Source organism: Salvelinus namaycush, chromosome 23 (genome assembly GCF_016432855.1).
Source record: "Salvelinus namaycush isolate Seneca chromosome 23, SaNama_1.0, whole genome shotgun sequence".
Taxonomy (NCBI): Eukaryota; Metazoa; Chordata; class Actinopteri; order Salmoniformes; family Salmonidae; genus Salvelinus; species Salvelinus namaycush.
In genome coordinates, this window is record NC_052329.1 from 9,482,462 (window position 1) to 9,500,413 (window position 17,952).

Genomic DNA, 17,952 nt, shown 5'->3' on the forward strand with positions numbered 1-17,952 from the left:
GCCAGGTCTTCATCTGTGTCTGGTGTTAGCTATAGTGGCTAGCCAGGTCTTCATCTGTGTCTGGTGTTAGCTAGTTAGTGGATAGCTAGGTCTTCATCTGTGTCTGGTGTTAGCTAGTTAGTGGATAGCTCGGTCTTCATCTGTGTCTGGTGTTAGCTAGTTAGTGGATAGCTAGGTCTTCATCTGTGTCTGGTGTTAGCTAGTTAGTGGATAGCCAGGTCTTCATCTGTGTCTGGTGTTAGCTAGTTAGTGGATAGCTAGGTCTTCATCTGTGTCTGGTGTTAGCTAGTTAGTGGATAGCTAGGTCTTCATCTGTGTCTGGTGTTAGCTAGTTAGTGGATAGCTAGGTCTTCATCTGTGTCTGGTGTTAGCTAGTTAGTGGCTAGCCAGGTCTTCATCTGTGTCTGGTGTTAGCTAGTTAGTGGATAGCTAGGTCTTCATCTGTGTCTGGTGTTAGCTATAGTGACTAGCCAGGTCTTCATCTTTGTCTGGTGTTAGCTATAGTGGCTAGCCAGGTCTTCATCTGTGTCTGGTGTTAGCTATAGTGGCTAGCCAGGTCTTCATCTGTGTCTGGTGTTAGCTATAGTGGCTAGCCAGGTCTTCATCTGTGTCTGGTGTTAGCTAGTTAGTGGATAGCTAGGTCTTCATCTGTGTCTGGTGTTAGCTAGTTAGTGGATAGCTCGGTCTTCATCTGTGTCTGGTGTTAGCTAGTTAGTGGATAGCTAGGTCTTCATCTGTGTCTGGTGTTAGCTAGTTAGTGGATAGCCAGGTCTTCATCTGTGTCTGGTGTTAGCTAGTTAGTGGATAGCTAGGTCTTCATCTGTGTCTGGTGTTAGCTAGTTAGTGGATAGCTAGGTCTTCATCTGTGTCTGGTGTTAGCTAGTTAGTGGATAGCTAGGTCTTCATCTGTGTCTGGTGTTAGCTAGTTAGTGGCTAGCCAGGTCTTCATCTGTGTCTGGTGTTAGCTAGTTAGTGGATAGCTAGGTCTTCATCTGTGTCTGGTGTTAGCTAGTTAGTGGATAGCTAGGTCTTCATCTGTGTCTGGTGTTAGCTAGTTAGTGGATAGCTCGGTCTTCAGCCAGCCTCAAACAAAAGGGGGGAAGGGTCGTTCAAATCCCCCGACGCAATTGTCAAGTCAACACATCCGTCAGTGAACCGCATCACAAGATAATTGCCAAACTGAAGATGTATAAAAATAATAATATATATATATATATAAATAAAATGTATGCCTTCTCAATATAGTTTGAGGTGCTTTGTGTATGACCAAATTAGCTTGAGATGATTTGTTATCTATGCATAGTCACTTTTATAACTCTACCTACATGTACATATTACCTCGACTAACTGGTGCCCTGCACATTGACTCTATACCGGTACCCCTGTAATAGCCTCCACACTGACTCTGTACCGGTACCCCCTCTATTTAGCCTCCACATTGACTCTGTACCGGTACCCCCTGTATATATCCTCCACATTGACTCTGTACTGGTACCCCTTGTATATAGCCTCCACATTGACTCTGTACCGGTACCCCCTGTATATAGCCTCCACATTGACTCTGTACCGGTACCCCCTGTATATAGCCTCCACATTGACTCTGTACCGGTACCCTCTGTATATAGCCTCCACATTGACTCTGTACCGGTAACCCCTGTATATAGCTTCCACATTGACTCTGTAACGGTACCCCCTGTATATAGCCTCCACATTGACTCTGTACCGGTACCCCCTTGTCATGATGCTGGCCTGGGGGTAGGTTTATGACAGTCATAAATACCTCCCCCCCCTTTTTCCTCTTAATACCCTACTGATGTGACTATTGAAAATCCCTTGGTTAACATAGAGATTCTGGGAACATCAGAAGGTGGGGGGAAATTAACCATATTTTAGGAATCCAACCAGTTGAACATATATTTTCGTACTTAATGAATATGATGTCAGTTCGGTTGTCTTCTGAGACATTCTCATCAATGATAGGATGACATAAACTCTACAGTGGAAAGTCTACACATTATAGTTATCAGATTCACATGGAATTGTTGTGCAGTTTAAATGTTTGAATATGAAATTATTTGTCATGGGATGAAATGTGATTTTAGCTTCTAAAATGTGAGAATTGGTTTTTCATGAGTGAATTAGGCCCGACTCAGTGGCCCGCCCACGTGAAGAGACATTGGTTATAAACTATGAAACACGCCCTCCTCTCCCTTCCTATATAAAGCCTTGACGACGATATAACTTTCTGTTCCGAGGACAACGGTCCATACATTAAAAAGGACTAACATGTGCAACTACAGAACTAAGCCAACCTCAGCGTGAGCTTTGGTTGTGAATGGTATGAACTTTGAACTTTAATTCACTAAAGAAGTGAGACATCCTAGCCGTTGAGTTAGCAACAGCAGCTGTAAACGTGGGCTAGGAGAGGACAGACAGAGTATCCCGTCTACAACACAACAACGACACGACAATGTATCCCGTTCACCACCAGAGACACTCTTCAAAGGACAAAGGACTCTGTTGGGCAACACGGCCTTCCATCTACCACCAACCTCAGAGTAAATATTTATTGCATTTTCCTTTTCCAAATGGGCGGTAATTTAGAATGCATAGGATATTGTATTTACGATAGCACAGCTTCTCCCTTTGTTCCTCAGTCTTCCCGCTCTTTCACTCAAACCCAACCCATTTCCCTTTTTGTAACCAGCTGTCATATCTGCTCCGTCCGCTAGGGACGTTTTCCTTTATGACATAATTTGTAATCAAGGTAGGATTCATTCTGTGTATATGTAATTCTGTGTGATTAGTTAGGTATTTAGTAAATAAATAATTCTTCACAATTTTGTATTGCTGATTCAACTTGTTAGCCAGGGTTCGTGAAGATAACCAAGAATTTACAACTTTCAGATGAGACTGAAATAAGGTGACGATTAATATTGACTGCTATTGATGTAAAATATTACAAGGTCTTTAAGAGTTTATTCGGAAGATAACTGCTCTATAAATATTATTTCGTGGTGCCTCGACTTTCTAGTTAATTACATTTACATGATTAGCTCAATCAGGTAATATTAATTACAGAGACAGGATTTTATAGAATAGCATGTCATATCACTTAAACCGGCATAGCCAAAGACACGACACCCTGTATATAGCCTCCAAATTGACTCTGTACTGGTACCCCCTGTATGTAGCCTCCACATTGACTCTGTACCGGTACCCCCTGTATATAGCCTCCACAATGACTCTGTACCGGTACCCCCTGTATATAGCCTCCACATTGACTCTGTACCGGTACCCCCTGTATATAGCCTCCACATTGACTCTGTACCGGTACCCTCTGTATGTAGCCTCCACACTGACTCTGTACCGGTACCCCCTGTATATAGCCTCCACATTGACTCTGTACCGGTACCCCCTGTATATAGCCTCCACATTGACTCTGTACCGGTACCCCCTGTATATAGCCTCCACATTGACTCTGTACCAGAACCCCCTGTATATAGCCTCCACATTGACTCTGTACTGGTACCCCCTGTATATAGCCTCCACATTGACTCTGTACCAGTACCCCCTGTAAATAGCCTCCACATTGACTCTGTACCAATACCCCCTGTATATAGCCTCCACATTGACTCTGTACCAGTACCCCCTGTAAATAGCCTCCACATTGACTCTGTACCGGTACCCCCTGTATATAGCCTCCACATTGACTCTGTACCAGTACCCCCTGTATATAGCCCCATTACTGTTATTTTACTGCTGTATTTTTTTTCTTAAAACTGCATTGTTGGTTAAGGGCTTGTATATAAGCATTTCTCTGTAAGGTTGTTGTGTTCGGCACATGTGACTAATAAGAGTTGATTTGATTTGATTAAGTCATATGGTAAAGCTTCATCAGTAACCACAGGATAGAACAGACAGTGTACATACGTCATTAAATCATATGGTAAAGCGTCATCAGTAACCACCGGATAGAATATCAAGAACATTCTCACATAAGAAAAAGAGGAAGTGGGGTGTAGTGACTTAGTCAAAAGGATCCATGAAGAGGGAGTTCAGAAAGAGGGACTCATTTACTTGTGACAATGATATTAATGACACTGAGAATGACTGACAGCTGATGTATCTTGTCCACTCTCTGAGCCAGGCTGTGCAGGGCCTGGGGGCGCTGCTTTTCTCCATTCCATGGTTAACTTCTTATGGCTGAAGGGGCAGTATTGAGTAGCTTGGATGAAAGGTGCACAGAGGTGCCCAGAGTAAACGACCTGCTCCTCAGTCATAGTTGCTAATATATGCATATTATTATACGTATTGGATGGAAAACACTCTGAAGTTTCTAAAACTGTTTGAATTATGTCTGTGAGTATAACAGAACTCATATGGGAGGCAAAAACCTGAGAAAAAATTCAAACAGGAAGTGGAAATTCTGAGGCTGGTCGAGTTTCAACCAAGACCCCATTGAAATCACAGCGAGATATGAATGAGTATTCACTTCCTACGGCTTCCACTAGATGTCGACAGTCTGTAGAACTTTGTCTGATGCCTCTACTGTGAAGGGGGGGGGGGGCGAATGAGAGAGGATTTAGTCAAGTCTGCCATGACCTGACCATGCTTTCACCATGCGCGTTTACATGAGGAGGACCTCTGTTCCATCGCTCATCTGAAGTCAATGTAATTCTCCGGTTGGAACATTATTCAAGATTTATGTTAACAACATTCTAAAGATTGATTCAATACATCGTTTGACATGTTTCTACTGACTGTTACTGAATTTTTGGACATTTCGTCAGCTTTAAGGGAACGCGCTTCGTGACTGTGGAATTGTTTACCAAACGCGCTAACCAAAGTAGCTAATTGGACATAAATAACGGACATTATCGAAAAAATCAAGCATTTATTGTGGACCTGGGATTCCTGGGAGTGCATTCTGATGAAGATCATCAAAGGTAAGTGAACATTTATCATGTAATTTCTGGTTTATGTTGACTCCAAAATGGCGGCTAATTTTATTATATTTTTGAGCACCGTCTCAGATTATTGCATGGTTTGCTTTTTCCGTAAAGTTTTTTTGAAATCTGACACAGCTGTTGTATTAACCTTTACCGAACCTCAACCCCGTATCCGGGATCACCCCCCACCCCCCACACACTGATTAGCATAGCTAGCATAGCTTCACAAGTAGATAGTAGCATCTAAATATCATTAAATCACAAGTCCAAGACACCAGATGAAAGATACAGATCTTGTGAATAAAGCCACCATTTCAGATTTTTAAAATGTTTTACAGGGAAGACAAAATATGTAAATCTATTAGCTAAACACGTTAGCAAAATACACCACTATTCTAACTCCATCAGTTTCTTACTCCTTCAGGTGCTATCACCAATTCGGCTCAACTAAGATATTGATAGCCAATAACCTATAAAAAAAACCATCAGATGACAGTCTGATAACATATTCATGGTATAGGATAGTTTTTGTTAGAAAAAAGTGCATATTTCAGGTAGAAATCACAGTTTACAATTGCACCGACCATCACAAATCGACTAGAATTACTAGATAGAGCAACGTGTATGACCAATTTACTCATCATAAAACATTTCATAAAAATAGACAAAGCATAGCAATGGAAAGACCCAGTTCTTGTGATTTCAGACCATATTTCAGATTTTCTAAGCGTTTTTCAGCGAAAACACAATAAATCGATAAGTTAGCATACTACATGTGCAAACGTTACCAGAGCATCGATTCCAGCCAAAGAGCGCTATAACGTCAACATCGCCAAAAGATATTAATTTTTTCACTAACCTTCTCAGAATTCTTCCGATGACACTCCTGTAACATCATTTTACAACATACATATACAGTTTGTTCGAAAAGGTGCATATTTAGCCATACAAAACCGTGGTTACACAATAAAAATACTAGGAAATCAAGCCTCAATATGTCTGACGTCATCTATCAGAGTGATCTAGTTTAATTGAAAGCTAATCATATACTTGACTAAAAAATACAGGGTTGACAGGAATCGAAAGACAAATTAGTTCTTAATGCAACCGCTGATTTACATTTGTAAAATTATCCTTACTTTTCAATACAGGGTTCGCCAAGTGAAGCTACACCAAACAAAATGGCGAAATATGCGTTTAAAATATTTCGACAGAACAACAATTTATCATATTAAATATTGCTTACTATGAGCTGTTCTTCCATCATATTCTTGGGCAATGTATCCTTTCTATGTTATAAACGTCTTTTGGTCGATAGATGTCCTCTGTCCTTCGAAATATCCACTAACGATCGAACGGGACCACAAAACGTGTCCAAAGTTTCAGAGTGCACAACAAAGAAATTCCTCAAAATCGCACTAAACGGATATAATTTCCTATAAAACGGTTTAAATTAACTACCTTATGATGTTTCTAAGTCCTATATCGAATTAAATTACAGACGGATACATTTCAAGTTGATAACCGAGCCTGTGAAAATGGCGTCCGGAGGTCCCTTCCTGCGTAAGGGCGAGCGTCGAAAGGGGGGCTACTCTCACTCCTTGGTCTTTTATAACCTCTGAGAGCTACGGAGAAGGCCCATTCCACTTCTCATTGGTTACTGACATCCAGGGGAAGGCGGGTGCAGTTCGTGTCGTTCCATAGGATAGACAGAGACCTTAAAAACTGATCTGAAACCAGAGCTTCGCTCTCAGACCTTTCACTGTCTGTCATGGATTTCGCTGTAGAAAGAGTTCTGGGTCACCCACAGACATCATTCCAACTTTGTATGAAACTAGAAAGTGTTTTCTTTCCAATAGAATTAATAATATGCATATTGTACGAGCAAGAATTGAGTACTAGGCAGTTTAATTTGGAGACGACAAAATGCTAATTCGGAACAGCACCCCCTGTAGTCGCAAGATTAAGGAGAGGTATATCTATAATTCCATGTGTATAACTTGTATTATCATCTACATTTATGATGAGTATTTCTGTTGAATTGATGTAGCTATGCAAAATCACTGGATGTTTTTGGAACTAGTGAATGTAACGCACCAATGTAAACTCAGATTTTTTTATATAAATATGAACTTTATCAAACAAAACATACACGCCCTGCACTTTAACCGCTACACTCAGGTACTCACAGGCAGACACCCACTGCTCACAGATGACCACGCCCACTCTCAGGCTCTCACTCACAGACAGGAACGGGTCCATAAAACGTTTAAAACCCATCAGCTTCTTGCGCACCGTACCTGCCCAGCGCACCGTACCTGCCCAGCGCACCGTACCTGTCCAGCGCACCGTACCTGCCCAGCGCACCGTACCTGCCTAGCGCACCGTACCTGCCCAGCGCACCGTACCTGACCAGCGCACCGTACCTGACCAGCGCACCGTACCTGCCCAGCGCACCGTACCTGCCCAGCGCACCGTACCTGCCCAGCGCACCGTACCTGACCAGCGCACCGTACCTGACCAGCGCACCGTACCTGACCAGCGCACCGTACCTGACCAGCGCACCGTACCTGACCAGCGCACCGTACCTGCCCAGCGCACCGTACCTGCCTAGCGCACCGTACCTGCCCAGCGCACCGTACCTGCCCAGCGCACCGTACCTGCCTAGCGCACCGTACCTGACCAGCGCACCGTACCTGCCCAGCGCACCGTACCTGCCCAGCGCACCGTACCTGCCTAGCGCACCGTACCTGCCCAGCGCACCGTACCTGACCAGCGCACCGTACCTGCCCAGCGCACCGTACCTGACCAGCGCACCGTACCTGACCAGCGCACCGTACCTGACCAGCGCACAGTACCTGCCCAGCGCACCGTACCTGCCCAGCGCACCGTACCTGACCAGCGCACCGTACCTGACCAGCGCACAGTACCTGCCCAGCGCACCGTACCTGCCCAGCGCACCGTACCTGACAAGCGCACCGTACCTGCCCAGCGCACCGTACCTGCCCAGCGCACCGTACCTGCCCAGCGCACCGTACCTGCCCAGCGCACCGTACCTGCCCAGCGCACCGCCTGACACACATAAACACGCAGTCAGAAACACATAGGAGGCCATCTGAAAGAATGCAATAACACCACCATAATAAGCTAACTGGACAAAGAGTGCAGGGTTGTGTGTGTGTGTGTGTGTGTGTGTGTGTGTGTGTGTGTGTGTGTGTGTGTGTGTGTGTGTGTGTGTGTGTGTGTGTGTGTGTGTGTGTGTGTGTGTGTGTGTGCGTGTGTGCGTGTGTGCGTGTGTGCGTGCGTGTGTGCGTGTGTGCGTGCGTGCGTCTGTCTGTGTGTGGCATACCAATGACATCCATGAGTCTGATCCATGTGTGTCTCAGGAAAGGGATCATGGCCATTCTGCCTCCATACGTCATCCAGGCTGTCTCTGCTCACCTCCACCAGCTCCACAGCGTTAGCCTGACACACCAGCCAGACCACTGTAGTCCTGATACACACAGGCGGATGAGACAGTCAATACACACACACACCTCTCTTCCTGATGACAATGACACGATTCATTGGGATGCGTCTGGAGTCCGGTGAGAGAGCAGATGGCTGACGAGGTCAATCTGGGCCAGAACACTCTATACTTTACTGCCTTTATTGTTCCCTTGGGGGGAATTTGTTGTGGTATCACACACATTTTAAAATGGCGTTTAAGGACAAGGACACACTACGAAGGGATAATAAAAGGACGATACCCAAGAAGACTCGAGGCTGTAGTCGCTGGCAAAGTCGCTTCAACAAAATACTGAGAAAAATATTTTTACTTTGTCATTATGGAGTATTGTGTGCAGATTGATGAGGGAAAAAAACAATTTAACGTAACATAATGTGAAAAAAGTCAAGGGGTCTGAATACTTTCCGAAGACACTGCACATGTAAACAGGGGTAAAAGTTACTAGTAGCAGGATAAATGCCAATGGTAATACTAATCATAATATAAAAATCTAAATAGGTAATAGAACGGGTAGAAGTGGCTGGCAGCAGGATGAATACTAATGGTAATACTAATCATAATATTTGCTATCTACAGATTGTTACACCAGATAATGTGATTTAACCAAAGATTTTTGGTTAAATCCGACCAACCTTATCCATTCCTGGGAGTTCCAGGTTAGGTACTGTTTGGTGTAGCACAGAGTATTTTCAACAAACCTTAACTTGGCGATAATGTGTTCGTTCTCGATCTGGGTCCTGTTGCAGGTGGTGCGTTTGCGTTATTAAAATAAATAAATGTTTTGATCTATGAAGTAATCCAACAATATGTACGCTCCCATCATGTCTATTTCAAATCTTCTCTAATTGATTGAGACAGGTGGCTCCTCTCCAAGGTTTCGCATGTCATGATGACACTCACCTGTCTCGATCAATGAGAGAAGATTTGAAATAGACAAGCTTGCGGAAAACACATTGCTGGACTGATTTTGAGAAGTTGGGCTACGTTGGCTCCGTACAGGTCGAACAAGATGGCGCCAAAGTTTGTTTGATGTGAAACTTGAATTGCTAGAATATTTTGTTCATGCTATGTTCGTGTGTTGCTAAATTTGTCTCAAAGAAGTTACAGTTACTTAGCTATTTCATATTGATTTGACAGTTTGGAGAGCTTGGAAAGTGCAGCGAAAAGAAGCATGTGGAGGGTCTGCTGACAGTCGAAATGGCGGCGAGTAGTGTGGACGAAATTGAGGAAATGGAGAAAAGGTTGGAGAAGAAAGAGCTGTGTTGGAAGCAAACAATATTGGTGTCAGTTCTGATGATATGGAGCGGGAGGATGAGGGTCAAAGTTCAGAATGTTCTGTGGTGGGGGGGGGGATTCTACACCAAACAGCACCTAACCTGTAACGCCCAACAATGGATACCAAAGATCTTTAGTTAAATCCCGTTATCTGGTGTCACAATCTGTAGCTAAATATTTGCATGATTTGCAGGCTTTATTGTGAATGGTGAATTTTCATGATCAAGATGAGGGTGAGATCTGTGGCGGTCTTTATATGTATTGTACAAAGTTCACCTTGCCCTGAAATATTCTAAACGTGTGATGTCAATCCAGTTCTGTGTAAGGGTCCCCTGGCGATCAACAGCTGATCTGTTGATCCGGGTCACGGCACCAATCTGTTGCAGTCTTTATATGTACCACAGAATAAACAAGAAATGAAGAGCGACACCACTGCTGTCTTTTTGGGCTTTTTCACGCTGTCTTTTTGGGCTTTTTCACGCTGTCTTTTTGGGCTTTTTCACGCTGTCTTTTGGGGCTTTTTCACGCTGTCTTTTGGGGCTTTTTCACGCTGTCTTTTGGGGCTTTTTCACGCTGTCTTTTGGGGCTTTTTCTACAACAGCATTATAAAAAGTCAGGACAGGAACACATCAGTCTTCAATGCATCATCTGACAAGTTGTTCTTTCTCCCTCAGTGTTTTTCACAGACTGAGGAGAACGGGAGCAGGGTGTTAGCAGGTGATGTGGGCACCCAGATCAAATAAATTACATTCAATTAAATAATATGTTAATAACTTCCAGCTACTGTAGCTGCCTACTTAACATCAATGCGCAGTACTAGTAGCACAACAAATTAAAATATAAACCAAAAGTAAAGTTCCTTGAAATCATAGCAATCTGATTTCCCTTCTGTCTGAACTTGCAACATTCCTGTCCGTGGGCCACTGACCCTTAACCTGAATGTTCTGTTCTATGTTGTGTACTATTCTAGTAGAGTTTGATGGAATAACCGTTTCAACTCTCCGACTTAAGCATGATAAATAATGGCATGCATACTTGACAGGAAAAAGAGCTGTAATATTTCAAATGTAAAGTTTTCTTTTCTTGTTGCCTGTAAGGTTGGCCCAGTAGGTAGGAGGCTTAAGAGCATGGAGGCAGTGGTACGAAGTCACCATTGGTTTATTTCACCCCCCAAAATGTGGAGTTCCAGGTATTACCGCAGGACAAAACAAAAGGAAAAATTACAAACACATTAGACTAGGCATGAACTTGGTCTTTAACTGTGTTTACGCCCATTAAGTTTCCATGCTACTGTCAGGATATTCCAAAATCGTTGACTTCTCGCACTCTCACACTCTCACACACACACACACACACACACACACACACACACACACACACACACACACACACACACACACACACACACACACGCACGCACGCACGCACGCACACACACACACACACACGAGACAGACACACACACACACACACACACACACACACACACACACACACACACACACACACACACATACACACACACACACACGCACGCACGCACGCACGCACACACACACACACACACGAGACAGACACACACACACACACACACACACACACACACACACACACACACACACACACACACACACACACACACACACACACACACACATACACACACACACACACACACACACACACACACACACACACACACACACACACACACACAGGGTTGCTTCTCATGGTCTGGTCTACCGTGAGTCTACACAGCCTTTTTGTAGCCTTAGCTCCGCCTCCTCCTACTGAGACAGCCAAACTGATCCAACAACAAAAACTTCAAAATACAAACAACATTCTTCAAAACATAATAGAAAATTATAAGTGTCATAAGTGTCATGTCAGAAACCCCCAAATTTCGGACTTGCTTAATTCGACTTGATACCCGGGTTTCCCACTTGGGAAGTATCAGAATCAACCAATTGGAAGCTATACGCAAATAACTTATGTTCAGTTTAACTCGGAGGTCCTGAGATTCCGAGATGACATGAATGTGACAATGTGCTGACTTTGTAAGGAAGTGAGAAGTGGGAATTTACCACATACGACTGGGAAAAATCCACTTGAACTGGCTGCTCCATCTGGTAATTACTAGTGGGAAACTGCTCTATGATCCTGAGCTCCCACTTCTCCCACATGCTGACCTCTGACATCCCAAAATAAGGAACTGACCTCAACAACAGTATTTTCGTCAGTTAAATGAATCTGAATCTATCAATGTGGTTTTTGAACACTATAATTTGTTTACAAGCATGTTAGCTGTACTTTTAGTTTATGATAAAACTCCATCAGTGCTCAGACTGTCCGTAATAGGCTGAGAGAGGCTGGACTGAGGGCTTGTAGGCCTGTTGTAAGGCAGGTCCTCACCAGACATCACCGGCAACAACGTTGCCTATGGGCACAAACCCACCGTCACTGGACCAGACAGGACTGGCAAAAAGTGCTGATCGCGGTTTTGTCTCACCAGGGGTGAAGGTCGGATTCACGTTCATCGTCGGAAGAATTTGCGTTACACCGAGGCCTGTACTCTGGAGAGGGATCGATTTGGAGGTGGAGTGTCCGTCATGGTCTTGGGCGGTGTGTCACAGTATCATCGGACTGAGCTTGTTGTCATTGCAGGCAATCTCAACGCTGTGCGTTACTGGGAAGACATCCTCCTCCCTCATGTGGTACCCTTCCTGCAGGCTCATCCTGACATGACACTCCAGCATGACAATGCCACTAGCCATACTGCTCGTCCTGTGCGTGATTTCCTGCAAGAAAGGAATGTCAGTGTTCTGCCATGACCAGTGAAGAGCTCGGATCTCAATCCCATTGAGCACTGTTGGATCTGAGGGTGAGGGCTAGGGACATTCCCCCCAGAAATGTCCGGGAACTTGCAGGTGCCTTGGTGGAAGAGTGGGGTAACATCTCACAGCAAGAACTGGCAAATCTGGTGCAGTCCATGAGGAGGAGTTGCACCACTGCAGTACTTAATGCAGCTGGTGGCCACACCAGGTACTGACTGTTACTTTTGATATTTACAGGGACACGTTATTCCATTTCTGTTAGTCACATGTCTGTGGAACTTGTTCAGTTTATGTCTCAGTTGTTAAATCTTGTTATGTTCATACACATATTTACACATGTTAAGTTTGCTGAAAATATACGCAGTTGACAGTGAGAGGACGTTTCTTTTTTTGCTGAGTTTATTTAGGCCTAGCCTACAATAAAAATACTAACACCAGCATGACTTCCCACCAAGGTACACTCATGGCTCCTTTGATAAACTCTCATATCATCTGAGGATAGCGCTGACACCATCTGACATAAAAATGAAGAGGTCGGTTTGATGAAAAAGCTTTAAATAAAGGTTCAAATCCAGGCATGTCACATGGGCCCTAGCCTCATGGCTTACACTACACAGCACAGCCTGCTGCTGGCTACAGACATAGGATTCAATTCAACTTTTAGGCATACAGTATGTACTGTAATTGGCAGAGAAGCAAATACAAGGGGAAATGTCTTCCACACTAGGGTGCTTTTCAGTTGACCCTAGGTACAAGGTCATACTGCGATTATCCTGGGGTGCATTCATTATGCATTTTCTGTTGCAAAACGTTTTGCAGCGCAAACCATTTACTCCAAACGGGAAAACGTTTTGCAACTAAAATGATAGTTTCTATTGAACAAATTCATGTAGGTCCCTCTCCGTTTGGTTCTTTTTGCTCTGTTTGCTTCCATTTGGTTCCTAGAGTAAACGGTTTGCAACAGACAAACGTTTTGCAACAGAACCTGTGTAATGAACGCACCCCAGGATAATAGGTCTCTGCATTTTAGTCGGCCATGTCAGTACATCCATTCATTATACAAACAACACAGTCAGCAGACATTACTGTTCGTATTAACTTAAAAATAATCTTAATGAATGAATGGTTACAGGTATCTTGGGGATAATGGGAGGAATGTGAGTTGCTGGTGTGCAGTTAAAGCATTCAATTTCTATTGGTTCTACTCTCTTGGGTTGCCAGAGCAACATACTAAGACAAACAATAGTGTGTAGGGCAATATCACCCTTGTTAACAGACATTATAAATCAAACATAGCTGTAGACACACGCTTCAGGCTTCAAATTGCAAGATAAATTCCTCTCTGTACTGTATCATGGAAAGCATGGAAGATGTCAATCATCATTTTGTTTGGTTTCGTACTTTGCAAAGATGCACGCAGGCACACACAAACACATACACTTGGGCAAACATATGGAAAAAGGCAGTAATTAAATACATTACATTTCAATTATAATCTAGGATTGTTTTATCAGTACCAGATTAGAAAAGCCTTTACCTGGTATGCAGGATACAGTAAGTGCTCTTTTTCCTGATAATCTTACAGCGCCATGGGAAATGAACAACTAATCCACAATGTGTATGCTGAATGGCATGCACTTTACATTAACAAGGAAAATGTGTTTCAGAAACCTCAGTAAACATGGCTGGAAGAAGATATTCTCATCAGTAGTGGAAATAGTTGAGTTACTGTAGCAGGATGATGTCCAGACAGATGTATAGGCCAACTGCTAATAGTGTAAGTTTCAAATTGTCCAAAGCATAATGGGATTGCACAACACAATACATTTGAATTACTTCAAAATCATCAATACGACCACTGAAGCAGGTTTATACAACATATTAATGCATATTACGCTCCAAAGGCCATTGCAGCATATTAAAACCTGCATACTGGATATGCCCGATGCACCCACAAAGTGAGGGGGCTCTGAGCAATTTATGTGCCCCAGCAAACACTCACCAACAGTATTGGCTGTTATGAGCCTACCCAATCATGCCTGTTATGAGCCTACCCAATCATGCCTGTTATGAGCCTACCCAATCATGCCTGTTATGAGCCTACCCAATCATGCCTGTTATGAGCCTACCCAATCATGCCTGTTATGAGCCTACCCAATCATGCCTGTTATGAGCCTACCCAATCATGTCTGTTATGAGCCTACCCAATCATGCCTGTTATGAGCCTACCCAATCATGCCTGTTATGAGCCTACCCAATCATGCCTGTTATGAGCCTACCCAATCATGTCTGTTATGAGCCTACCCAATCATGTCTGTTATGAGCCTACCCAATCATGCCTGTTATGAGCCTACCCAATCATGCCTGTTATGAGCCTACCCAATCATGCCTGTTATGAGCCTACCCAATCATGCCTGTTATGAGCCTACCCAATCATGCCTGTTATGAGCCTACCCAATCATGCCTGTTATGAGCCTACCCAATCATGCCTGTTATGAGCCTACCCAATCATGCCTGTTATGAGCCTACCCAATCATGTCTGTTATGAGCCTACCCAATCATGTCTGTTATGAGCCTACCCAATCATGCCTGTTATGAGCCTACCCAATCATGCCTGTTATGAGCCTACCCAATCATGCCTGTTATGAGCCTACCCAATCATGCCTGTTATGAGCCTACCCAATCATGCCTGTTATGAGCCTACCCAATCATGCCTGTTATGAGCCTACCCAATCATGCCTGTTATGAGCCTACCCAATCATGCCTGTTATGAGCCTACCCAATCATGCCTGTTATGAGCCTACCCAATCATGCCTGTTATGAGCCTACCCAATCATGTCTGTTATGAGCCTACCCAATCATGCCTGTTATGAGCCTACCCAATCATGCCTGTTATGAGCCTACCCAATCATGCCTGTTATGAGCCTACCCAATCATGTCTGTTATGAGCCTACCCAATCATGTCTGTTATGAGCCTACCCAATCATGCCTGTTATGAGCCTACCCAATCATGCCTGTTATGAGCCTACCCAATCATGCCTGTTATGAGCCTACCCAATCATGCCTGTTATGAGCCTACCCAATCATGCCTGTTATGAGCCTACCCAATCATGTCTGTTATGAGCCTACCCAATCATGCCTGTTATGAGCCTACCCAATCATGCCTGTTATGAGCCTACCCAATCATGCCTGTTATGAGCCTACCCAATCATGCCTGTTATGAGCCTACCCAATCATGCCTGTTATGAGCCTACCCAATCATGCCTGTTATGAGCCTACCCAATCATGTCTGTTATGAGCCTACCCAATCATGTCTGTTATGAGCCTACCCAATCATGCCTGTTATGAGCCTACCCAATCATGCCTGTTATGAGCCTACCCAATCATGCCTGTTATGAGCCTACCCAATCATGTCTGTTATGAGCCTACCCAATCATGCCTGTTATGAGCCTACCCAATCATGCCTGTTATGAGCCTACCCAATCATGCCTGTTATGAGCCTACCCAATCATGCCTGTTATGAGCCTACCCAATCATGCCTGTTATGAGCCTACCCAATCATGTCTGTTATGAGCCTACCCAATCATGTCTGTTATGAGCCTACCCAATCATGCCTGTTATGAGCCTACCCAATCATGCCTGTTATGAGCCTACCCAATCATGCCTGTTATGAGCCTACCCAATCATGCCTGTTATGAGTCTACCCAATCATGCCTGTTATGAGCCTACCCAATCATGCCTGTTATGAGCCTACCCAATCATGCCTGTTATGAGCCTACCCAATCATGCCTGTTATGAGCCTACCCAATCATGTCTGTTATGAGCCTACCCAATCATGCCTGTTATGAGCCTACCCAATCATGCCTGTTATGAGCCTACCCAATCATGCCTGTTATGAGCCTACCCAATCATGCCTGTTATGAGCCTACCCAATCATGCCTGTTATGAGCCTACCCAATCATGCCTGTTATGAGCCTACCCAATCATGCCTGTTATGAGCCTACCCAATCATGCCTGTTATGAGCCTACCCAATCATGCCTGTTATGAGCCTACCCAATCATGTCTGTTATGAGCCTACCCAATCATGTCTGCTTTATTTCTCTGGTATTTTAGAATCTATGCCAAGGCGCATTAAAGCTGTTCTGGTGGCTCATGGCCCAACGTCCTATTAAGACACTTTATGTTGGTGTTTCCTTTATTTTGGCAGTTACCTGAAGTAACACACACACACACACACACACACACACACACACACACACACACACACACACACACACACACACACACACACACACACACACACACACATTCACCCTTTAAATCCCTAAAGTTCCTTTGAGACCCCTCTTTCAAAGTCACTGATATCTCTTCCAGCCATGGTAGCCAAAATAATGGGGATATTTATACTTATGAGACAAAGAATACACTTTACTTAGAAATGAGTTAATATTACTATCACATAAAATGATTTGCCATCCAAAGGGATAAAATGATGGCCAAATTGTTTCAACATTCACCTGTTCTATAAAGATACTGTATGTTCTCCACAAATGTTGCTATGCAACAGACACAATCCTGCTAATCTTCACTTCATCATAATTTCAACTTCATTGACCCATAACACCTATTCCACCGGGAAATGTATACTGAACAAAAATATAATCGCAACTTGCAACAATTTCATAGATTTTACTGAGTACAGTTCATATTAGGAAATCATTCAATTGAAATACATTAATGAGGCCCTAATCTATGGGTTTCACCTGACTGGAAATACAGATATGCATCTGTTGGTCACAGATACTTTATTTACATTTTTTAGTATGGCCGTATATCAGAAAACCAGTCAGTATCTGGTGTGATCACAATTTGCCTCATGCCGCGCGACACATCCCTTTTGCATAGACTTGATCAGGCTGTTGATTTTGGCCTGTGGAATGTTATCCCAGTTCTCCTCAAATGTTATAAAAAAAAATGTATTTCACCTTTATTTAACCAGGTAGGCTATTTACAACTGCGACCTGGCCAAGATAAAGCAAAGCAGTGCGACACAAACAACAACACAGAGTTACACATGGAATAAACAAGCGTACAGTCAATAACAATAGAAATTATAAAGTCTATATAGAGTGTGTGCAAATGGCATGAGGAGGTAAGACAAGAAATAGGCCATAGTAGCGAAGTAATTACAATTTAGCAAATTTACACTGGAGTGATAGATGTGCAGATGATGATGTGCAAGTAGAAATACTGGTGTGCAAAAGAGCATAAAAGTAAATAGAAACAATATGGGGATGAGGTAGGTAGATTGGATGGGCTATTTACAGATGGGCTATGTACAGCTGCAGCGATCGGTTCGCTGCTCAGATAGCTGATGTTTAA